This window comes from Cupressus sempervirens, chromosome 5 (genome assembly GCF_028749045.1).
Source record: "Cupressus sempervirens isolate cs-2001-9-10 chromosome 5, ASM2874904v1, whole genome shotgun sequence".
Lineage (NCBI taxonomy): Eukaryota > Viridiplantae > Streptophyta > Pinopsida > Cupressales > Cupressaceae > Cupressus > Cupressus sempervirens.
The window spans coordinates 289,184,960-289,211,356 of record NC_143122.1 but is presented as its reverse complement, the minus strand read 5'-3'; positions in this window follow the sequence as shown (position 1 = coordinate 289,211,356).

Below are 26,397 nucleotides of genomic sequence, written 5' to 3'. Positions count from 1 at the left end.
TAGAAATACTAGTTTCAACCAATAAAATGTAATATTTAGGTTACTGGGTACATTAGAGGAGGGGCAACGAATGCAATAGGAGCAAAATATGATGCAATAAGAGCAGAATAGGCGAATAGATATGATGTTGCAACTTATGGCTAGAAAGATGGGCATAAACATTGACGATTTATATGTTGCTCTAGAGTAGAAGGTAGTTGATTCCTTAGGTGGGATCAAGACATGTATAGAGCTAGCCACCTATAATGTTGGTGATGTGGGCATTTCAGCAAAGTCAGTAGAGACATGCGTGCAAAGTCAGGAGACCACATATGAAGCTTTGTCGAGAGATGGTGCTTCAGTAATAGTGGGATTAGGAGAACATGAGGATACTATCATATCAACAACCACTTCTATGTTAGTTGAACCATCCAACGAGGAGTTTGGCAGTATGCATGTGGTTGTAGATGTGTGCTCTGATGATAGTAAACTTGTTATTGCTAATGAGGTGAGCAATATAGTGATAGAGTCATATTATACTATCGATCAACAAAGTGCTAATGCTCACTCTTGGGATAGTACTATGTTCAACATGGATGCAACATTGTCTTATGACAATCTAATGTTTGAGGCTGATGTTGATCATTTACCTAAGTGGAGTTGTGCTCAGTTTTCACCATCTACAAAGATTCAGTTTTGTGTTGTAGCAGTTGGGAGGAAGAGGTTTCATAGATCTTCTATGGAGCCACCTTTTGGTGACATCTAGACTTATACTTCATCAACACAAGTTTTGAGAGCTAACTTGCAAGACATGTGGTTGGTCTGAATGATGTTCATTTGCAGTTTGTTTAATGTCCATATGCATATCACATATTACTTCAATTGGGATCGAGGTGGAGGTTGGAGTTCATTATGTTACTTAATTTCTTGAGGACAAGCAATTTCAAGGAGGGTGGATTTGTAATGATCCCATCTTTTGGCCTTCATGTTCTCCAAAGTCTAGGTGGAGGATAAGAAGAAATTAAATTAATTTCTTATAAAGTTATTCAATTTAAAGGTGACTTTATATTTAATTAATTTAATTATTAATTATAAGGGAGTAGCTTCTAGGGTATGTATTAATTATTAGAAGGATGGAAGCCTCTTGTGATTTAATTAATTATTGCCAGGGAGAAATTTCTAGAGAACGCATTAATTATTGGATGGAGGAAGCTTCTAGCTCTTGCAATTAATTAATGTTTTAGTTCCTTCCAGAAGGATGAAGAAAAGGATAAATAGGGCTGAAAGTCTCATTGTTGATCATCAGATGATTATGACTTGCATTTGATAAGAGCTTGGATGTGTGAATCACACTCCTTTCTTTTGGCAATAGAGTACATTCATTCTCTGTTGTAACATTCTAGATGTCATTCCCTTAGGGTTTGGCCTTTGGAATACATCTCTTTGTAATTGATTGCAACATTTTTAGCATTAATATAATTTTAGCCTTGGTTCAGCTTTTCGGCATTCTTGGGTGTTCATTACACCCTAACTATAACCATAATCCTAACCCTAACCCTAATCCTAACCCTAACCTTAACCCTAAACCTAAACCTTTCTTTACCCCTAACCCTAACTCTAACCCTAACCCTAACCCTTTCTCTACTCCTATCTATAACCCTAACCATAACCCTAACTCTAGTGCTAACCTTAGCCATAACCTTATTCCTAACACTAACCTTAACCCTACTCCTACCCCTAACTCTAACCATAAATCTAACTCTACCATAATTAGACTCTAACTCTAATCCTATCCCTAACTCTAACCTTAACCCTAACTTAAACCTTTATGCTAATCTTAATCCTGATGTGAACTATATATATAACCCTAACTCTATATATAAATGTAACCCTAATAATAACCTTAAGCCTAAACCTTTCTCTAACTCTAACCCTAATAACAACTATAAGTGTAACCCTACCCCTACCTCAAACTATAGCCCTAAATCAAACTCTACCATAATTGGACATTAACCCTAATTATAATGGTAACCCTAACCCTAACTCAAACCCTAACTCAAACTCTAATCATAAATCTAACCCTAATCCTAACCATAATTCCTATGCTTTGTCTACCCCTAACTCAAACTATAACCCTAACCCTAACCCATATTTTAACCCTAAATGTAACCCTAATCTTTCTAACCCTAACCCTAACCCTAATTCCAATCCTAAACACTCTAACTCTAATCCTAACACTTACCCTAACCCTAACCCTAACCCTAACCATAATCTTACCCCTAACTCTAGCCCTAAATCTAACTCTACCATAATTAGAATCTAATCCTAACCCTAACCATTAATTTAATCTTGAGTTAAACCAAAACCCTAACCCTAAATCTAACCTTTAACCTTGAGTCAAAACTCTAACCCTAACCTTAACCCTTACTTTAATCTGGACTAAAACCCTAACTTTAAACCTAACATTAACCTTAACCCTAACCCTTTCTTTACCCTTATCTCTAACCCCAACCCTAACCCTAACCCTAACTCTAATCCTAACCCTTTCTCTACCCCTATTTATAACCCTAACCCTAATCCTAACTCTAATCCTAACCTTAACCCTAACTCTAATCCTAACACTAACCTTAACCCTACTCCTACCCTTAACTCTAACCATAAATCTAACTGTACCATAATTAGACACTAACTCTAATCCTAACCCTAACTCTAACCTTAACCCTAACTCAAACTCTTATGCTAACCTTAACCATGATGCTAACTCTATATATAACCCTAACTCTATATATAAACATAACCCTAACAATAACCTTAAGCCTAACCCTTTCTCTAACTCCAACCCTAATCCTAGCTATAATTGTAACCCTACCCCTACCTCTAACTGCAGTCCTAAATCTAATTCTACCATAATTGGACTTTAACTCTAATTGTCTTGGTAACCCTAACCTTAAATCTAACCTTAACCCTGACTCAAAACTCTAATCCTAACCCTATCTCAAACCCTGACTCAAACTCAAACCCTAAATCTAACCATAATCCTACCCATAATTCCTATGCTCTTTCTACCCCTAACTCAAACTATAACCCTAACCCTAACAAATATTTTTACCCTAAACCTAACCCTAACCTTTATAACCCTAACGCTAACCCTAACCCTTTCTCTATGCCTATCTCTAACCCTAACCCTAACTCCAATCCTAAACTTCACCCTAACTCTAATCCTAACACTTAACCTAACCTTAACTTTAACCATAATGCTACCCCTAACTCTAACCCTAAATATAACTCTAACTCTAATTCTAACCTTAACCCTTAGTTTAATCTTGACTAAAACTAAAACCCTAACCCTAACTCTAACCTTAACCTTGACTCAAAACTCTAATCATAACCTTAACCCTTACTTTAATCTAGACTAAAACCCTAACCCTAAACCTAACTCTAACCTTAACCCTAACCCTTTCTTTACCCCTAACCCTAATCCTAATTGTATTCCTAACCTTAACCCTAACTCTAGTCCTAACACTAACGATAAATCTAACTCTACCATAATTAGACTCTAACTCTAATCCGAAGCCTAACTCTAACCTTAACCCTTGGTCAAACCCTTATGCTAACCTTAACCCTAATGCTAACTCTATTTATAACCCTAACTCTATATATAAACATAACCCTAACAATAACCTTAAGCCTAACTATTTCTCTAACTCCAACCCTAACCCTAACTATAATTGTAACCCTACCCCTACCTCTAATTGTAGCCCTAAATCTAACTCTACCATGATTGGACTTTAACCTTAATTGTAATGGTAACCCTAACCCTAACTCTAACCTTAACCCTGACTCAAAACTCTAATACTAACCTTAACTCAAACTCAAACCCTAAATATAACCCCAATCCTAACCATAATTCATATGCTCAGTCTACCCTAACTCAAACTATAACCCTAACCCTATCCCTAACCCTAACCCTAACCCTTTCTCTATGCCTATCTCTAACCCTAACCCTAAATCCAAACCTAAACTCTACCCTAACCCTAACCCTTAGTTTAATCTTGACTAAAATTCTAACTCTAACTCTAACTCTAACCTTAACCCTAACTACAAAATATAACCCTAACCTTAACCCTTACTTTAATTTGGGCTAAAACCCTAACCCTAAACCTAATTTTAACCTTAACCCTAACTCAAACCCTTACCCTAACCTTAACCCTAATGTAACTCCATATACAATGCTAACTCTTAATATAAACCTAAGCTTAACCATAACCCTAAATCTAACCCTTTCTCTACCCCTTTCTCTAAGTCTAACCTTAAATATAATTCTAACCCTAAACCTAATCCGAAATTTAACCCTGATTATAACACTAACTTAACCTTAACTCAACCCTTATTCTAACTCTAACTCTTCTCTAGCTCTAACTCAAACCTTAACTCTAATTCTAACCCTAACTCTTATTGTAACTCTAATCCTGACCCTAACTCTAGCTCTAATTGTAATCCTAAGCCAAACCTAAGTCTAATTAAAACCCTAACCCTAACTATAGCCCTAACTCTAACCCTAGCCCTAATTTAAATCTTAATGCCAACCCTAACTCTAATTCTAACCCGAACCCTAACCCTAACTTCACTCGTGAATATAATATTTTATGTAACAATATCCCTAAAATAAAACTAAATTAAAGTGATGCAAATAAACACCATATATAGAATTGAAAAATAAAATGTTGAATAATTTTATAGTAAGTTTATACTACTACAATTTTATAGTAAGTTTATATAGCTATATTTAAAAAGAAATAAATAATTTGATACTAAACTTATCAAAAATAGAAAAAATTAAAAATATTTTTCCTATTGTGCCGCAACTGCTACTAGCTTATATATACCTATATATTACACCATGAGTAATCATTCTAAGGGCACTTAGTTTCATGAATCCCTATTGAGTAAAAAATAATCCTTTGATTTATGAAAATAGGCACCTCAAGAATATATATATATATATATATATATAAGCTAGTTTCTATTCTCCCATATGCTAATAACCCCCATACTGCAGTTGTGGTTAGTCCCATTACATGGCAAAGATAATTCACAAAAAAAACATCTCCCTTAAACCTAAATGACACATGAGGCATGTTTATAGAGAACACTGTAATTGCCTTAAACACTGTGCGTGCCTATCAATAGTGAACTTGTCAATGTTTTTATTGGTTTGGAGGATCTAAAATTTTCTACATCAAATAGAAATGTTTTGCCTCCCTTTTTTTACGAAGAGTGTAATGCCTCGCTAAGGGATCCAAAGGATTAACCTAGAATTTTCACTAAGTTTGATAGCATTTTTTTTTTTTTACATGAAAGTAATAACATTTACAACTAATCCAATTACAACTAATACATAAATATGGAAGCAATAGCAATAACCATCTAAAAGTAAACATGAAATACATAACAGGTTACATTCTTTAAGGATCCATTAACATTGAAATACATCTAAATCAACTAACATTATCGAATCCATCTAATACAACAACCACATGAAATAATAATGATAAGTCCAATGTTTATACATTACATTTCCAAATGCTCAATCATCCACTGTACATGTCACAGGGTATGATAGGCTTTAAAGAATATACATATGTGAAATAAGGTACATCATCCTATTCTAATACATGATGCAACAAAGTAAAGGTAATCATATGTCATACAACATCATAGAAGATATAGACATCCATCATAAAAGATCAAACATAACAAACTAAGTGCACGGTTCCTCCCAACTGTAAATAGCATCATTAGACCATAATGGATCCTAGCCATCCCTCTGTGCTTAACATTCCAAATCATCGAAGAGATCATCAGTATTAACATAGTAGGAATGTCACACCTAACATACTACATCATATGCAGAAAGTAATCTAACATGAATAATAAGCATAAAATAACATCATCTAACATAAGCTAATTATCAATGAAAGGATACATATCCACCATCATAAAGGACGCTTTAGCCACGATGTCTCAAACGGATCTCAAATGATAAGAGTGGAAAAAAACTACCACCCGACCCCGTGGAACCTAAGTGGTCCACTCCGACCGTGCTGAGGAGATAATCTCAAGTCCCAAACAGGCTATCCAAATCACATAACATAAATCTCTATAAGTCCAAGAATCCTAAAAGTATACTAACTCAAAGATTCCAATCACAAAATTGACATCTAATCCTAGAGGCACACGATGACATGTAGGAAACCTACTCTATAAGTGGGCAAGTGTCATTGCATTAATCATGTAGAAGTTACCCTGGCAGTTAGCTTAGGACTCAAGGGTCCCTACTGATTCCTATGCGGCCACTACTATCCTCTCATACTGACAAGGCATACTATGGAATGCAAGGTCGCAACCAAGTGTTCGCTCTACTCCCATCCTAGTTTGTACTAGCACTTGAGGCATGGGCGAGAACAAAACAATTATCTTTTTAGGTTCATTTAGTTAGTATTAGGTGTGAATGTTTTCACTTATTAAAACAACTTACAATGAGTTACCTTGGCAGCCTCTTAGGGCCCCGACCCCCATTTCAAACCACTTCCCGACACTACAAGCAAATAACCTACCCTAAGCTCATGGAATCATAAATCTCAAAATCACAAAAGATAATCCACAATATAAACATCAAATCTCCATGAGCAACTGAAAAGCATAATAGATAATCATGACCACAACAGTTCTCTATTGGTAACTGAAGGTATCCCTGATAATCATAATAATCATTGGTTCTCAATAACCAAAATATATCTCAAAATCATACTGATTGAAGACTCCAAAATGGTCGAGTCAAAACATGTCACAACATGACATCATAACAACATTTCAGTCCCATCATGGCGACTGGAAAGTAACCCAAGGATAACTGATCGATGACTCAAAAATGGTTAAGTCAAATGTCTCATACATATAAATCTCAGCTTCACACAAGAAGACTAAAAAGCAATAACAATCAATAAATACAACATCTCATAGAGCATACCATCACATAACCATGGTTGGGTTTATAAAGATCAGAATGAAGACATCATCATGACATCACAATCATAACCCCCGAGCTTCTAGTAGACGTCCTATAACTAGTCAACACTAGTCAACCCAAAACCCAAAACAGATAGCATAAAGAAAACACAATGCAAGCACATGTTTTGGTTTGCTAAAATTGCATAGTTGAGTAATGTGTGGAGGTCTCAGTTTTCATTTTCCAATTTTCGATATTGAATGGAGGAATGTTTGTACGTTTTCCTAACCCATGTATATGTTTGGTGAATAAAAGTTTCCCTTTATAACTTTAAAAATCGATCTCCCAATGATTAAAATGATACTTTGTTTGTATAATGTTATTTGAAAACATCCCCCATCAAATTTAAATAATAAATTTTGACATGAGAATCACCAATTAATTCCATAACATCTTTTCTTCATAATCCAAATCAATTAATTGAACATATATATACAATGAGACTATAACATTACAAAATAATTTATTATTATAAAAGATGATCCTTTAATCCAAATCATTTATCAATTATGATAATTTAAATTACTAATAACATATATACATACTTACATATATACATATATACATATATATATAATTATTAGTATACAATGATAAATATTTAAAAATGTTTTAAGAAATTCCATAAAATATTTGTTCTCCAAATTTACTAAATAAATTCTCTAATGGATTTGGCTATCAATTTAAACCCTAGCCCCGTAATCTCTTCAGGTCTATGCATATAAGGTTTTCTCAAATAGATTTTAGCTACCCATATCAAGAATGCATACAACCAAAATTGGAAAAACCCTCAGAAAGCATATGAAAGACACGAAGAAGATAGGAAGTGCAAGATGCAGAAACAACATAAGCAAAATCACAAGAGTCTACTCGAATTATGATGCTAATTCACTTCTCCTTAGAAACTGCAAAGCAAGCTCCTTCCTTCTTCCACGTTCTTGAGTCCTCCAAAAATGCTCTCCAAACGCTCCCCCTAAGCCTCTAGGAGTGCTTGAATATAAAGAACTCTTAGGAAGCACCTAGAATGTCTCTAGAAACAATTACAAGATGTTGAAAACTAAGCATGAGTCTATTCCAACCTTCTAGATGAGTCATAAGGTGGTAGACACCATGTGCTTAATTGGTGCACTAACTCGTGTATTGTTGACATATGAGAAATAAAAAGGTGCGTTAACTCCTAGAAAAGCTTATAACTTTTATTTTTTAATTTTTTTTAACTTTCATTTTAATTTTTATAACTTTTATTATTATTATTTATTTATTACTTTATTATTATTTTATAATTATTATTAATTTTAATTTCTAATTTCTTTTATTTAATTTTTTTCTCAATTAATTCTCATTTAATTAATTATAATCAAAATATCAAAGATCATGATATTATATTAATTTTCTCCAAATAATTAATTTATTAATTAAATCTATTTATTAAGACTTAATTAATAGAAAATTCACCATAGACCTCCAAGATAAAATATGAAAACTCATCATAGAACAATGCACACAAAATCAGTCTAAAGGATTAAAAATCATGAAATATATCATCCGACACATTCAGAAGGTAAAATATCCAGATACTTGTCCTGCCTCACTAGGACAAATGGTTTAAGGGTTTGGGATTTGGACTTGAGAATTTATCTCCCTTCTCTTATCATTGAGATAGTGTAATAGGGTACACTCATCCTGGCAATTTAGGGAAGTCGATACCGGATACCTACAACCTGCATAAAAACCATGCATTTACATACAATATATATAATGCTAAGCTAAACAGGAATTGGCAACAAGTGGTGCATCGTGTAGATCCCGACTAGCAGGTGACTACGACTCCCTTCCTTAACCACATCAGAAATACCATTCAATAAGAACAAACATGCACACCATACACATGCAAGTATGGGGTAAGTATCCATAATAAAACACATGTGATAATAAACCATCTAACTAATCATCATCAATAACTGAAAGCAATGTAATAATCATCATGTATACATAAAATGTAGAGTCTAAATGATCTCATCATACATCAACTGAATCCATAACATAATGTCGGATAGTCTCGAAACAATGCTACTAATCCATCAACATAAAACTAGTCTAACATAGTTTGATAATAATAGCAACAATGCGTCCAGAAAAAGGTAAACGAGGGTAGGCACTACAAAGAGCTTGCTATCTTGTAATCTTATTTGGACAAGTGAATTGTGGGCTGCTCTGGTGGGGTTGATTACAAGTTACTATTGTAATTTGTAAGTTAATTAAGAATTCAAATGAATGTACAAAACAACAAGATGCATAAATATAGATGTTTATCACAGTTCACCACAAATCGTGGCATTGTCCACACTAAGAGTAGAGGAATTATATTGAGGAAATAGAATGAGTTTACAAATAGATGCCATCAACATTTATATATCACAAATGAACAACTGAAGAGACACAATACAAGTGGATGGAAATCACCCATGACTGTTGGCCTTCAAATACTCAACAATCTCTCACTTGAAGACAACAAATGCATTAACTGATCACTTATTCCCCTATTCTACATGCTGACCTAATTCTTTTTAATAAGGCCAAGAGAAGTACTGGCACATTCGAACTTCTCCTTGGCAAGAACCCTCATCAACATGTCCGTCAGATTGATCTTTGTATCAATTTTGGCAACCTTTAGTTTCTCTTCTTCTACCACATAGTGAACATACTGAGCATGCTTTTCAATATGTTTGGAGAGTTGCTAAGAAGAATTATTGTGAGCCATAAAAATTGCACTTTGACTATCAGAAAATAAAACATAATCATCTTGTTGCCAATGTAGATTGTTGAATAAGCATTGCAACCAAATCATCTCTCTAGATCCTTTGGAAAGAGCCAAGTATTGGGATTCAGTAGAAGAAAGTGGAAAACAATGTTGTAGCCTTGAGGCCCAATTAATGGTAGCATTGACAAATATGAAAGCATAACTAGTAGTAAATCTACATTTTTCTTGATCTTCAGCAAGGTTTGAATTGCTGAATCCTTGTAGCTAAGCATGATTTTTACCAAAATATAATGCATAATCAGACATACCCTTGAGATACCACAATATCCACTTGACCCCTTCCCAAGATTTCTCATGAATATATTGACTACTCCCATTGCATGAGAAATGTTAAGATGTATAGAAACCATAGCATACATTATGCTACCAACCATTGATTTATAAGGAACATTATGCATAAAATCCTTCTCTTCCTATATTTTGGGACACAAATTAGAACTTAGATAGAAGTGAGGAGCAAGAGGAATGAGAACATGTTTAGCTTCAACAATTCCAAACTTCTCTACAACTTTATTAGTGTATGATTTTTGTGACAAAGTAAGCACCTTTTTCTATCTATCTCTAGTGATAGTCATCCCAAGAGTCTTTTTGGAAGCCCCTAAATCTTTCATTACAAACTAAGAACCAAACTCTTTCTTTAACTTGTTGACTATTTGAGGAGAAGAACTAGCAACTAACATGTCATCAACATAAGGTAGAAGAATGACAAACTCACCACTAGGAAGTCTTTTATTGTAGACACATAGATCTGATTTGCACCTAGTGAAGTTGTGTTTAGCAATGAACCAATCAAATTTAATGTACCACTGCCTTGGAGCTTGCTTAAGCCCATACAAGCTTCACTTCAACTAACAATAGAGATGTTCTTTCCCCTTTTGAACAAAATTTTCAGGCTATTCCATGTACAATTCTTCATTGATGTCACCTTGTAAAAAAGTTGTCTTGAATTCAAGTTGTTCTAGCTCAAGATCCCAATGGCTACTAATCCCAAAACTGCCCATATTGTAGTCATTTGCACAACTAGTGAGAAAATCTCTATGAAGTCTAGCCTCTTTTTCTAAGCATACCCTTTGACAACCAACCAAGCATGGTATCTCTTTCTACCACTATCTTCTTCTTTAACCTTATATACCCAATGGTTTTTTAGAGCTTTATGGTTGGGTGGAAGTGGAACTAAATCTCATTTTTTATTGGTTTTAGGAGAATTCATCTCTTCTTCCATTGCAATCAACTATTGATTTTTATTAGTGCTTCTACAAGCATCTTTGAAATTAGCCAGTTTAATCTTATCAAAGATTAAAATCTTAGGCTCTGCCATCTTGGAGCAAAGCAATTCGTAGTCTAAATATTTTGCAAGCATTCTTCTTTGCCTTGTAGACTACCTTAATTCTAGAATGTGTTCCTCATTCTAAGAATTATTTCTTAGAAATTCATAATCACTTCCCTTTGAAGATGGACCTATCCTCTATTGAATTCAATGATCAAAGGTATCCATCGAATCACCTAGATTATTTTGTGGGACTTGTGATGAAATAGAAGTACCATGGTATGTATCTGGATGCCTATCTCCAATGTCATTATTTAGCTTGTGCTCTTCTTGATGAGATTGATCAAGACATCAATCATTTTCACCACCAATCCTAGGCATGAGTGTAGTAAATCATGTTGGAATGCATGGATTTTTCTTTGACTAGGTGTAGAAATGCCAGTTTTATGAGGATTCCTAACTAGTTCACTATAACACTCACGTTGCTTGATACCATCCAAACTAAAAGTGTTATGTTTGATAGCTTTAATAGTCTACTCTATTGGTTGGCATGGATTAGTTAGACCATGGATGAAAATGTCATGTCTCACATGCTCTGTCATTGTTTAATGAAGAGGAATCAGACACCAATTGCCACTACCACTATTCTCTTGCCTACATGTTGACCAGGGCTGCATCCTGTGTCTTGCTTAAAGGTCATTGAGTCTATCCTGAGTAAGTGGAGGACTCTTGATATGGTGAGTGACCCCTACATCATAATTCCCATAGTCATCATCCTGACTGGGAGACTAAAAATGTTCACTTCCAAACATATAAACACCACTTTAATTATCATGTTTCTTAATACAATCCAAGTCATGAGCCTTTGCAAAGCTATTATATTGCTCATCGTAGTCCATTTTTAATTGTGAACTTGAATGTTCCTTACTACCATGGACTCTAGTAGGAGGATGATGCTCTCTGTGTTGTAGTGATGACAGAGTTTTTGTATGAAATCAAGGAACTTCATCTCTAGTTGAATTGGCTAAGTGTGAAAGAATATGTGAGGTATCTTCAAACAATTCTTTATGCTGCCAATGATTACAATCTACACTAGTAGAAATAGAGGATGAAGATAGAGTAGGATTTAGAGCTAAAGCAAAGGCAGGGGTAGATACCATAGGCTGAGATTGTCAATTTAATGAGGAACTATTCTCATTAAACAAAGACATAGGAATAAATTCTTTTGTAGGTACTTCCTAAGATGTCAATTGAAGAATTGGAAATTGTGTCTCATTAAAGATCACAGATCTCTACTCCACAAAATTTTCTTTGCAACATAGTCCCATGATCAAAATCCAAACAAATCTTCACCGTAGCCCATGAAGGTACACTATTGTGATTTTGAATCCACCTTGCTCCTTTTTTCTTTCGGAACATGAACAAATTCTTGACACCCAAAAACCTTAAGATGTGAGTAGGAAATCCTTCTACCTAGCCATTTTTCTTCTAGAATTTCAAAGTCCAAACAAGATGAAGGACTTTGATTAATTAGATACATTGTTGTATTGTAGGCCTCTACCTAGAATTCTTTGCCTAAACTAACATTAGATAACATGCATCAAACTTTCTCAAGTATAGTTCAATTTAGTCTTTCCACTATTGAATACTTTGATTTGTACAAAATTTATCAAACTCCAATGAACAATATTCACCTCCATTTTCTAATTTTGAACATTTGATTTTGTGCCTACTTTGATTTTCAACAAGTGCTTTAAAAACTTTAGATTTTGAGAAAACTTTAGACTTTCTAGACATCATATAGACCCAAACCTTTCAAGTACAATAATAAAAAAAGAAAACAAAGTAATTTGTGCCTCCATGAGAGGTTACATCTATAGGATTGAAGATATCCAAGTGCACTAACTCCAATGGTGTTGCCTTCTCTTCATGACCATTCTTCAAAATGTTGAGACATTTTTGTTTTCCATGAACACAATGTTCACAGAATTCTAAATCTATTGATTGGAGACTTGAAAGTTGATCTCGATTAAGCATAACCTCTAGCCCCATTTTTCTCATATGGCCTAATTTTTAATGCCAAAGTGTGGCATCATTGTCTGCAATAGTCATTGCAGCTCCCACCTCATCATTAGTTTCTACAACATATAGGTTGCCAACTTTATCCCCTTAGGCAATAACCATGGAACCCTTGGTAATTTTCCATGTGTCCATGAGAAGTGTAAGAAAAACTTGAGCATATAAAAAACTGATGGAAATCAAATTTCTTTTCAATTTGGGAATATGTCTAACATCCTCAAGCAATAATCGAGAACCTCCTTCTATTGATAACAAAATATCACCCTTTCCTACAATTTCACAAGCTTTTTTATCACCCAAATAAACATTCCCAAATTTACCTTCATTGTAGTTTGTGAAGGCTTCACTACAATGCATGAAATGAAGCCCTATAGTCAATTGCCCATGAATTTGAAGTTGTTTCACTTGTCATAAGAACCAAAACACCATCACCCTAATCATGAATGATGTTTGCTCCACTATCCAAAACCTTTTGTGGAGCCCTTTTATATTTTCTATAGTCCTTTTTAATGTGACCAGCCTTTCCACAAAGCCAACCACTTTGTCTAACCCAGGACTACAATCTTCTAGCTGATTGTGATCTTCGATTGTTGTTATTTCTGCCTCTATGTTGATTTCTTGCTCTATTTTCAGTACTAACCATTGTTAGCGCATCGTTAGATGAAGACTATTTATTGGTTCTCCTCATGTCTTCACTAAGGGTCCATTTCATTCGTGGAATTTAAAAAAATAGGATTTCTAAAAACCTTGGTTTAGCCAAATCAAGGTTTTGCAAATCTTCATTTTGATTTTTGGGATTTTACTGAAAATATTTGTTTCACTCAAAAGATGTGTGTGAAGATACATTTTTAGGTGCAAGCTTGGAGTTGAAGGCAAATTTCAAAAAGTAGTCCAATCTATTATTTTTACACTCCTTAAAAACATAACTGGGCTTTGATTTTCAATTCCTACTTACTAGTAGGAAGTTGGAAAACCTAGTTTTGAGGCAAATTTGGAAGTCCAGTATGCTAATTTCATTTTGTCAATTTTGAAACAAATGCAAAAATTTCAAATCTGGATTTTGAAAAAGCCAAATTTTGTCATCTTCTAGGAACCAAATGGACACTAAGCAAAGTAGAAACCACCTCATCATAGAACATCTTATTTTTTCTAGTAACGGAAGTGCTAATGAATGTTACCACACCATCCTAGCCATCTGGTAAGGAACATAATAAGATGATCGCCTTATTTTCATCATCTTGAGGCATACCAATGGAGTGTGCCTAATATAAAAGAGTATTTGACTCATTTATGTGATTCGGCATTGTTGTTTCATCCTTCATTTTCAACTTGTAAAGCTTCTTCATGATAAGAAATTTGTTTGCATCTGATGCCATTTCATAGATACTTTGAAGCTTGTCCATACTTCCCTTATTGATGTTTCATTATTCACATTGAACAACAAATTCTGAGATAATGAGAGAAAAAACCTCGACCATTGCCTTTTCATCAGTTTTATTCCAAGTGTCATCTATCATGGAGGTTGGCTTCTTTGCTTTACCTTTGATTGCTATTGCAAGATCGTACTTCACAAGTAATGATCGCATTTGTACCTTTCATAAACTGAATTTTTTTCCCAAAAATTTTTACACTCTTGATTACTCTATGACTTTGAAATTTGATCACTAGAATCGATCATAGGCTCTAATACCAATTGTAAGTTAATTAAGAATACAAATGAAATGTAACAACAAGACACATAAACACAAATGTTTATCATGGTTCACCACAAATCGTGGCTATGTCCACACTGAGAGTAGAAGAATTATATTGATGAAATAGAATGAGTTTACAAATAGATGCCATCAACATTCATAGATCACAAATGATCAGCTAAAGAGACACAATAGAAGTGGATGGAAAACACCCATGACCATTAGCCTTGAAATACTCTAACACAATTACATATTGTTAAAGGAAAACATGAAGCTCTTCATTGCCGCACAGGGGAAAGAAAATGAGAACTTTTACGGGCCTTAAGAAAACTATTTGTCCAGCTCTCTTCTTTTGAAGTTATCATTGTTACACTGCCGCCAGCGAACTAAAACGAGTACCAAAGACACTATTCTTGTACACACTACTACAGCCCCGCAAATTGTGACAAACAACATAATAACATGCCTTTTTCCCATTTCTCTCAAGCTGTGAACGTTCAAACTAAGTTTCCATTTTGCATGAATATTGGTAGTAGAAGTTCCAAACCAAGAGGTTGTGAGACTGCGTTGAACCATGCTCCCTCGAAGCAGAGAAACCAATCTTTGACTTTCTGAGGAAGAAACTGACGGAGCTCTATATCATAAGACAAGATTGGTAATCAGGGTTTTCACATCCCAGGGAACATTAAAAACAAATAAATGATATTCACAAACTATGAAAAAAGATGACTGATAGACTTCTTCACAGAAATTCATGGTAAATAAAACTCTTAATTGTATAAGAGTTATGTAATCTTTTCTACTCAAAAAAGTTCCACGACTTCCTACTTTGGTCATGCAATGCAAAAATTCACATCTGCCAGTCATTTCTTCTTCATACTCTATTAATTTATTAATATTCAAAGACATAGACCATTCCTAACGAATCATTTATGAAAGATATTGCACAAAAAACAAGCTATAATGCTAAAATATCCAAAATATAATTTAAAGTTTTATTTTAATTGTTGATGTTTTCTTTGGCCTCTATGGATAGTAATCGTATATTTAACCTATTTCCGAGAGGATACTTGGTGGAAGATATGTTGACTACACTAGCCCACCGTGGAGTAGTCCATTTTTACACTATTGGTGGAAGAAATGTTAGGTGCTCTTTTGTTGTAGATTTCACAGCTCTCTTTTCTTTTTTGGATGGAGGGTTTAGACCTACGAGGCAACCCAGTGAGACATGAAGTCTACAAGCTACCAACCAGTGAAGGCCATAACATAGACTTTTTAGGGACCTGATACGAGCCCACTCGTACTTGAAACCTCTTCAGTAAGGCTCTCTTTTCATATGTGGTTCTTGTTTTAATTTGTATAGACTGGGGCTCCACTCTTATATGTGTGTGGTTTATTTTACTAAATAATAGTTTTAATATTTTATTTGAAGTTTCTATAACAATGTCAAGCTATTTTTGCATTTTAATGTATTTACTACTTATATATGTAGTTCTTTCAAATTTATAATATCTAAATTTAATTTTTTTTTTTTTTTCGATTTTTCCCTTGTTAAACTATATTTCATTTTTATTATTACTGAACACAAACTTGAATGTTGTGACATAGCTTTGGACATGAAGTTGCAATAAACTAGATGTTTAAATTACATGAACAATTTTTTTTAAAGTAGTCATTAAAGTTAAAGAAAATATCATAGTTGAAACTGCCTTCTTTGACATTTTAAAACTTTTGTAATCAAAAATTATAAAAATTATCTTTTCTAAGAAAATTTTTGGAATTATATCTTGGAGTTTGTCAAATTCTAAAATCTCTTTCTTTAAAAATTGACAAACAATAAGGATCACCCTAGTTTTGCATCAATAGTTTTTTAACAATTTGTTTTCTCTTTTGTTTCCTTAGGGCTATGAAGCCTATTGCTACCTTAATTTATTCTCTTGTGTTTATATGTCAAGCACAATAGTAAGAACTATTATCAAGAAGGAAATTTAGTTTATCCTAAGCTGAATGTGTTGAAGGCTTTTGCGAAAGCTCTCACAACACAAAAGACAAAATTGACCCCAACAACAACAAAAAAACCCTTTAATAGGTACTTTGCCTCTGATTTCATATAACTTGTTCCAACATTCATTTATCAACTAAAAAGTTGTCATCCATAAGCAAAATCAAAATTAACGATTAAATAGAATATAATTGATAATAAAATATATATAAGTTTTTTTTTTCATCAATAATAACAACTACCAATTTAGTAACCAGGATGAGCAAATGACCAACAACATTAATCATATTCTTAGTTTAGTCCTCCTTAAATTCATTCCTATTTCATGAGCTATAGGCAGGAGCTTTGACACTTAGCATCCCATTTTCATGAATATATAGAATGTTTATATTTTAGCATAATATTTTAATAATTCAATTGTGAAGAATGCATTTAAATCTTTGGTAATTATGTTGTGGCAGAAACATAAATGACAATTCAAGCTATATAAGACAATATTATTTAATATTTTACGCGCGACAAAATTCAAACTCTTAAAGGCTTCTAGAAACACAATACGAAAAGTGGTTTAATCAATTAAGAAACAACAAGGAATTGTTCAAGAAAAGAAGGCCTTCGATTCCATGTTATCTTTTTGATGCTCATCAATGTCTCAGCAAAGCTTGCTTATCATTTTCCCTTCTCGCATGTGAAAATGACTTTTCAGTAAATATAATTTCATCAAATAATGTTTTAAGATATTCTTAATAGAAAGTGTATGTGTGAATTAGTGGAGACGAATATACACGCAAGCAAGTCTCTTTCTTGATACATGCATATTGGTAATGGTTTTCTTGTCAGAAATTCCCTGAGAATATTTCCCATAGTACACAATGGCTCAGAAGAAACGGCGTCTGAGTAATGCATTTCATTTTATGCTTGTCACTTCTAATTTATACTTGTCACTCCTACTTGAAAAACCAGCTCACATAACATAACTTCATCAGAATAAAAAAATTCGTTAGTATTGACATGGTGATGAAAATAGTGACTCTAGTTGTCAGTTTGGTCTCCATTATAATGGCAACCATCACCATCTTCTATGCAGAAAAATACGGCGTAGTAGGGGATCAAAAGCATTATTCTTTTCAGGTCATTTTGTCTATTTTTATTTTTATTTTCTCCCTTACAGTGTTTAGGGGTACATGTTAAATTATCATCTACATGTATGAATCGACTTCAGAGATTTCATTCCAAAGAAATGTCTAGTAATGTTACAAGATTTTTTATTTTTTATTTTTAAAAACTCTCTTCCAGGGACCCAGACCACAGTTGGAAGTATATCACATCTATTCAATTAAATCTATCAGTTGTTTGAGAAATCTTCCATTAGGATAGCGTTTAAGGCAAACAATCTCAGCAGGTCTTTCATGGACTCTAATGAACGGTTTTAATTTTAATTGTTTTTTACTGTAAAAGTTAGGCCAACCTTAAATATCACACACTAATAGAAAATTTAAGCTTATAAAAATAAGTCAATATTAACTATTTAACACTTAAGCTTAAGATTGAAACCTCAGTGTATGATATTTAAACCATCTGAAAAATTAGACTTACCATTTGCATTTTACACTCAATCAAATTCAGTTTGCAGAGCTATTTATAATTATTCATTGAATGAACTAAAATTCAGATTGTTAATGCAATTTCTAAAGTTCTATGGATATATAAAATTCATGTCTATACTCTTTTATAAGCAAAGTATTAAGGTCCATAATTTAGAAGGAAAAATATTTTTGCCTCTTGCAGTAACTCATTTTATATAAGTAAATGCTTATTACTAACTAAGTGACTTAATGGTGGCAATTTGCCAAAGTGAAAACTTTTAATGTGATGGATAGTGATGGGCATGGAGCAAAAATGTGGCCTGACAAATTGAAGAAGTTGTAGGAGGGAGTAAGTAACAACCTTTTATTTAGGTAATGGACGTAATGTTTATGGCTTTCTATTTATATATATCAGAATTGCCTGATATTATGTTTTCCATTAATTTTCTTGATATGTCGAATTATTATTTATTAAAGTTATATGCAGGGTCTTATAATTCAAAAGCGTAATTAACTGGTTTGATTGTCCTTTTGATGCAGACATGTGTAGTTCCTATGGATAAAATGGCAAAGAGTGGTAAACTACTCGAGCCTACTAAACCTAAACCTAGTATTGGAGGTGGTCCACAACATAATTAATCTTAGTATTTTGTCACTATATTCTGACTGTAAGATGCTTTAATTAATAGCAAACTTAATAGATTAGATACTTTTTGTGACCGGAAGATTGTTAGGTTCTGATGCTGAGATCGGAGGTTTTGGGGTCATGGCACATCTGACACATTTTAGTCGTATGAAAGATCATTATCCTTCTTTTGTTTCATGACAATTCTATTTAGAAAGGAAAAGTTTGGTTAATAGAAAGGTAAAGGAGTATCAAAATGATACTAGTATGTTTTTTTTTAATGTGTGACTTAATGTTACTGTATTATTTGTTGATGGTGTTAGAGAGTAATTTTATTTATTCAAATTATGGTTTTATATTGTTGTATTATTTGTTAAATGTTTTAAAAATTATTTCACGGATTTAAAATAATAAATAAGTTTTAATTTAAGATCAATTTCTTTTATGTAAAATACTGATATTAAAAAAATATGATTTATAAGTTCATAAAATTTTGAAGGACCTTATTAGTACAACTAAATATGAAATGAATTCAAATCTTGATTAAATATTTTATTTGAAATGTATATTGATATTATCTATAAAATAGATAAATAAATATGAAATGAATTCAAATCTTGATTAAATATTTTATTTGAAATGTATATTGATATTATCTATAAAATAGATAAATATTAAATATTTATTGAATAAACAACAATAATGGATATGTTTTAAACTATCTAGTATACATCTAAGAAACATTAAAATTATCTAGTCTACAATATGTGTGCTAAGTTAGATATTTATTTTTATAGAATTACTCAAGCTACTTTTAATATTGAATTTATATAAAATCAATATTAAAAAAAAATGAAAATGAACAAATATAATCATTTATATACTCTAAACATTAGAATAACTAGAAATTATTTTAGTTCCTTACATAAATTATTCTCAAGCTCTTTTCACTCAAAAGATGTGACAATGAGAAGTATGATTTTTACTAGTTAAACCACATTTCTGATATTTAGCATATTGGCATTCATAATTAATAGACAATAGCAATTCATCTTAGCACATAAATGTTGATGATGGTCACCTTTTTTTAGAGCATTTAAAGTTTTGCATAGAAAACATTATCAAGCTCTATATCTTAAAACATTGGCTTGTTCACCTTTTTAATGAACGTTAAAATTCCAAAATAGTATCAAGGAAAATTCTCTCAAATTCATAAGGTTTATATCTGAACACTATATGAGTTGTATAATTTAACATTAGTTTAAGAAAAATGATGTCAATGTTAGAGATAAGAAAATAGAGTCATTTCTAGTAACAATCATCTTTCAAGTTTTTTTTTTTTTTTTTGTGCATTTAATGATGAAAATTAAAATGGTTGCAATAACTTATTCAACCCAAAATCTCCTATACTTGTATTATCAATCACAATATTTTTTGGTTAAAAATAATAGGAAAAAGGTCTTGAACCCATATAAAAATATTACTTCACACTTAACTGCTCTGGACTATTACAACACCTTAACATAAAAGAGAAATTCTAGCCCAAACACCCAGAGTCTTGCCAAAAATCAAAATTAATCAAAAGACTCCATAAGTTTTAAGAGCTTTGAGCAATATTATCACCACTAAGAACATTACTCAAACTAATATAACTACTAAAGCATGAAAAAGTCTTCTAGCCCCAATAGGAATGGGGATAAACAAAATACATATAAGTTTTAAGAGTGCAAAATAACAAATGAGATCACAAAAACCAAGCCAAAGTAGGAGAAACACATACACCTTGATAAAGAAACAAAAACTAAATCCAAAAAATCAAAGAGGGAAAGTGACATTAGGCCTCCTTATCATTTTTCCAATCTTCAACTAGGAAGTTGATGTTTTCTATCCAGTTGGTGATGTCCCCAAGGATCTTCACCTCCTCATGATTATCATCCTTCAATAGACCAACCCTCTTAAGTTTTCTTTTACCTATGATGGTGTTGAACATATTCTTCCTCATCATCTCCATTTGAACCCTACAAATGGAAGAAACCACCACATTGAGCTTGATACCTACTATAGCAGGCACAAAAATATTTTTGAGGATGTCAACCTTTTTGTGGAGCTCCATGATCTTGGCTATGAAATCCTTTCCCCCCATTGTTAATCCTATTTAATATAGAGGATAGAGTATTCATTATTTCTTTAATTTCTTCATCCATTGATGTCTTAGGAAATGAAGCCTCCTCATGAATCCCCAGTTATACCTCAATAAAAGCCTCTTGAGAGTGATGTTCTTCAACTTTCATCCCCTCAACATCTTCCTTTCCATAGTCCTCTTCAATAGCACTATTCTCTATGTTTTTTTGGGGCTTCCTCCACTTCAGTTTCATATATTACCTATTCATTTTGACTGTCTTAGGTATCCTCTTTTCTTTCCTCTTTATAGTTATTACCTTTTTTGATTCTGAGTTTTGAAGATCTTCTCTCCCCCAAACTTGAATCAACTTTATATCACAATATTTATGATATATTATTTATGTGGCATATATATGTAATTAGTCTTCTACTTGTTTTTTCATTGCTACTTTTAGAGCTCTTATGAAATCCTCATAGAAATTCATTCACAAACCCACACAAATAAATAATCAATCCAATACCAATATTAATCTCTACATTATTATTTATAATCAAGAAAAAAATTAAAATAATTAGTGTATTATTTTAATAGCACATGTAGTAGGACAAAACTAAACTATATTCCTATCACTAATGCAATAATAGAATAAAATGAATGCTAATAAATAGGAGAGTCCTCAATTATATACCATGATAAATTAACATAAAGTGGAAATATTCAAACTAATCCTATGAAATTCCTTAAGTAGGATTAAGTTAGGTATAATAAGGATCTAGGTGTTAATTTTCCAAGATGACATACCTTGGTTGTGATAACTACCATATATGTATTTCTTGGGATAATGTGCCTCAACCTTGATTTACACATGATTACTTTTTTTTAGAATTTGAGCATGGATTTTTCCTACCCTTTATCTAAAGTGTTTTTTGCACTAGATAACCATGTCATTCCTATAGAGGATTATTATTCTCATCTTAGACCATCTCTATAGATATTTGATATGAGAGGGCTTTCATGGTTGGTCCTCTTCTTTCTTATGGTGGAATATTTTCATCATATGAGATTTTTTTCTTCCATTTTAGAGAATTGTGTGATCTAATATATCATTTGGAGGGGAGTTTTCTCCCATTTGTTTTTTCTTTCTTTGTCCTCCTATGAGAGATTGAATTGCTTTTTTACATGGGTACCTACATGGCGTAGTAGAAAGGACCCATATTCCATTATTAGCTTTTGTATATTCTCCCTTAGTTGTACTTAATGGGGGGAGGGGGGGATATAATTAAGATATATTACCTTATTTAGTTCACAGCTATGTCCTAATTAAACTTTAATTAAGATTATTTAGGGAGTTAAATATGAGTAATTTTATCATTTCCACTTTATGTGGACTTATCTTACTATTATTTTAGATGATATCTACTTATAGTGGATGAACTTTTCTACCTTAGTCGAGTGATCAAACTTTTGTGTTCTTATCACTTTATCATGCTTCACCTGTCATGTCCCCTTTTTAGCGACATAATTGTAACAGGGGATTTGCCTATCATCGACTCTCGTAGGCAAATGATTATGGGAAGAGGGTCAATTTTGTCTTCCGATGGTTACAATTTTGCTCTCGAGGAATAATAATTAAGTAAGTGGGGCCTACTCGTTCTAATATTAAATTAAGGTTGTACTCTAACTTTATAAAGTTATTTATTTAATTTTATAAAGTTAATAATTGAAGTACAAGATGATTCCAAAAAAATTTCCAGAAACTTCTCAGCAAAATGAATAAATAGAGGACATAAGGCTTCCTTTTGGAACAAGCGGTTTTGTGGATTGGATTTTAATTATCAGTTGGAGCAATTTGTAGTCCCCGGTCTGCAAATTCCTAGAGGTCTCTAAGAACGAAAACTCTCTTAGATCTGCATAACTGAGGAGGTGGTATATCTTCCGAAGGGTTGCTTATTGGAGATGGCATTCAGCCATTTCATGTTGAAATAATTCGTATATTCAGGTTTACTGATAGGGTGATATTTTGAATCTTGAGGATTGATGGATCTGTAACCAAGAGAGAACCCGCATTGTAGTTGACAACAGCAGCTTAGAGTTTTTATAGCTTGAACGCCCCACTCCTAGAGACTGATCGCCGGAGCTAATACCATTAGAAGATGGCACCCGGAGTAGATTAATATTTCGTCTGGGACACTTGATTTCAAGAACAGGATCGCGTGGGCGGGGAAACATTGGGTCTTACATAAGAATTTCCACTCCCTTCGCAATCTGCCATTTCGGCATTCTCCTTGGGGCACCCTTGCAAATCGCAGGCTTGAAGGACCTTTCCAGATCGGAACCCGATCTGAATCTTCCCACCATTTGCCGCCGAATCACTGAGGATGTGGTGGACGCGAAATGATGACCTGAGGAGCCAGTAACGATATAGTCGACGAGGGCAGTCTGGGAACGAGAAACGTGAGTCAACTCTGTTTAGAGGGGGAAGACAATACGATAAGAACAAGCGCCAGCTTAATACCGTTTCAAGATCCGTTCAGTCGCACATACCCAGACTCTGTTGCATACAATGATTCTATTGTAACATTAGATTGCACTATACACTGGCAGACTGTACACCACCTTACTCAGCAACAGCACATATTTCGGCAAGTACAAAATTTGGCTATTCATTTTTAGGTTTTTTATTTCAATCTGGGTAACTAGTATTGGCGTCCAGTTCTCATCAGATAGTTATATGACTTGTAAAACTAGAAGCACTTATTTCAGGACTTGTGATAGATCCATCTAATGCAAATGATAATATGTTTTTTTATTTGATTCATTACAACTTCAATTTTGGTAAATGATTTGTGAAACATCACATTTGTGTTCATCTAATGGTTGCACACCAAGGATTTGACTAAATGTCGCAGTTCAGTTTTGGTGTAGTCAGAAGCTCATAAGACAAGGCCATTTCAGTGGTATCAGAGCAGTAGTCCTACCATCCTAATTGGGTAAGAGTACTTTTATGCAACCATATTCCCAGTGTTATATTCGCAAGAGAACCATATTTAAGGACGGAGATATGGGTGAAAGACAAACACAGAGTCCACCAAGATTTCCCAGAGTCGATGATGATGAAACCAGAGAATTTTACAGAATCATGACTACCGGAAAACAAGAAATAGCCCAGACACTACAGGCTTTGACTACCATAATGGAAAGAGTTATTCAGCCCAGGATTCAAGATCAAGGAAGAGGCACATCTGATTACGATGATAGGAGTGTGGCAGGATCACAAGGTGCTCCTAGGCGCAGATCATGGACAACAAATAGGCCTACTCGTCCCACCTTCCTAAGGGAAGAGGCTCAGGAGATGGGAGAAGACGATGTACCGAAAGATTTCCAGGATGATCTTAGGGCTGCTACGGCAGAATGGCAGGCATTACCCCCGCATGTGCGTGAATTATTGAACTTTGATCGATATTCAAACCAAAGAAGGGAACATATGAGGAATAGCCGCCAGAATAGGAGACCTAGAGGAGGTCATGATAGTGAGTTACAGTGAGCTGTCAGTAAACTTACTTTACCTTTTTTCGATGGTAGTGGTCAGATGACAGCGCAAGCTTGGATTCATAAGTTGGACACCTTTCTAGCATTAAGGCCTATGTCTGAGATAGATGCCATCAGGTATGCCACCTTGCATCTGGAAGGCACAGCTCATGATTGGTGGTCACATGGAATGGTTACTTTGCAGCACAATCAGGTAACATTGTACCAGGACTTTGTGGATAGATTGGTTGAACGTTTTGATAAGAAGGATCCAAAAATTTATTTTCGCGACCTTGCCCAGTTAAGATAGTTTGGCAATTTAGAGGTTTATATTAGTGAATTTCAAAGGTTTTCAGTCATGGTACCAGATGTGTCGGAAAGGAGGTTAGTTATTTTATTTACAGAAGGATTGTCTGAACCTCTCAAGGGATGGATTAAGGCATTTGACCCGCCAACACTGCAGGAAGCCATGAGGAAAGCACGGAGTATGGAGCTTACAGCTCCTTCTAGCAGGTTCACTCCCAGGAGTACTACCTCTTTCAGAGACAATAGGAAGTTTGATAAAAATAAAGGGAAGAGCATTGAACCCAAAGGGAAATCCACCACACCCCTAGATACAGAGGCATTAAATGACTTGCGAAGGAAGAAATTATGCTTCTATTGCAAAGGTCCATATGACAGGGATCATGATTGTCCCTTGCGACCAAAAGGAAAAGCCAATAGGGTTATGTGGGCATATTACAAAGGATCGGATTTCGAAAGTACGACAAAAGAGGATGAACACACTGGTTCAGAATCTGAGGAAGAGACAGGAAAGTCAAAACAAAAAGAAGAACTTGAATTGCATCTATAGCAAGGGCGTTTGTCTAGCATTCAACAGGAAGGATCTTTCAGATTACGTGGTGTTCTAGCAGGACAGAAGGTGATTACATTGGTTGATACCGGAGCTACACATAACTTCATTGATGCACGATTGGTTGAGTGTTGTGGTATTAAGATAGAAGAATTTGAAGGTCTTCGAGTACAGGTTGCTGATGGATACACTCTTAAGTGTAACAGGATAGTCAGAGACATGCCTTTACGCCTGAATAATTATGAGTTCAAAGAAGATTACCACGTGGTCAATATGGGTGACTTGGATATCATTTTGGGTATGACATGGTTGCGTTTATTGGGTGAGGTTACCTTTCGACTCAAGGACATGGAGATCAAGTTCGAAGTAGATGGGAGGCAGCATGTGTTGAGAGCTATTCGGAATAGTGACATCCGAACGATCTCTCTTAGATGATTGGAAAGATTGGTGAGACATGAGGATCTTGAATGGGTAGCCATGTTTACTCTCATGCCTACACAGGAGGAACAACAAAAGACAGAATATCATCCCGACATACAAATATTAAGGGAAAAGTATAGTAAGGTATTCAGCGATATTCCACCTGGTACACCACCTGATAGAGGGATTGAGCACATCATCGAACTAGAAGAAGGTGCTAAACCAGTCATGATCACTCCATACAGGCATCCAAAAAGGCTCAAAGACGAAATAGAAAAAACCATCAAGGAGCTTCTGGCAATGGGACACATCAGACCTAGTAAGTCTCCTTTTGCTTCTTCAGTAGTCTTGG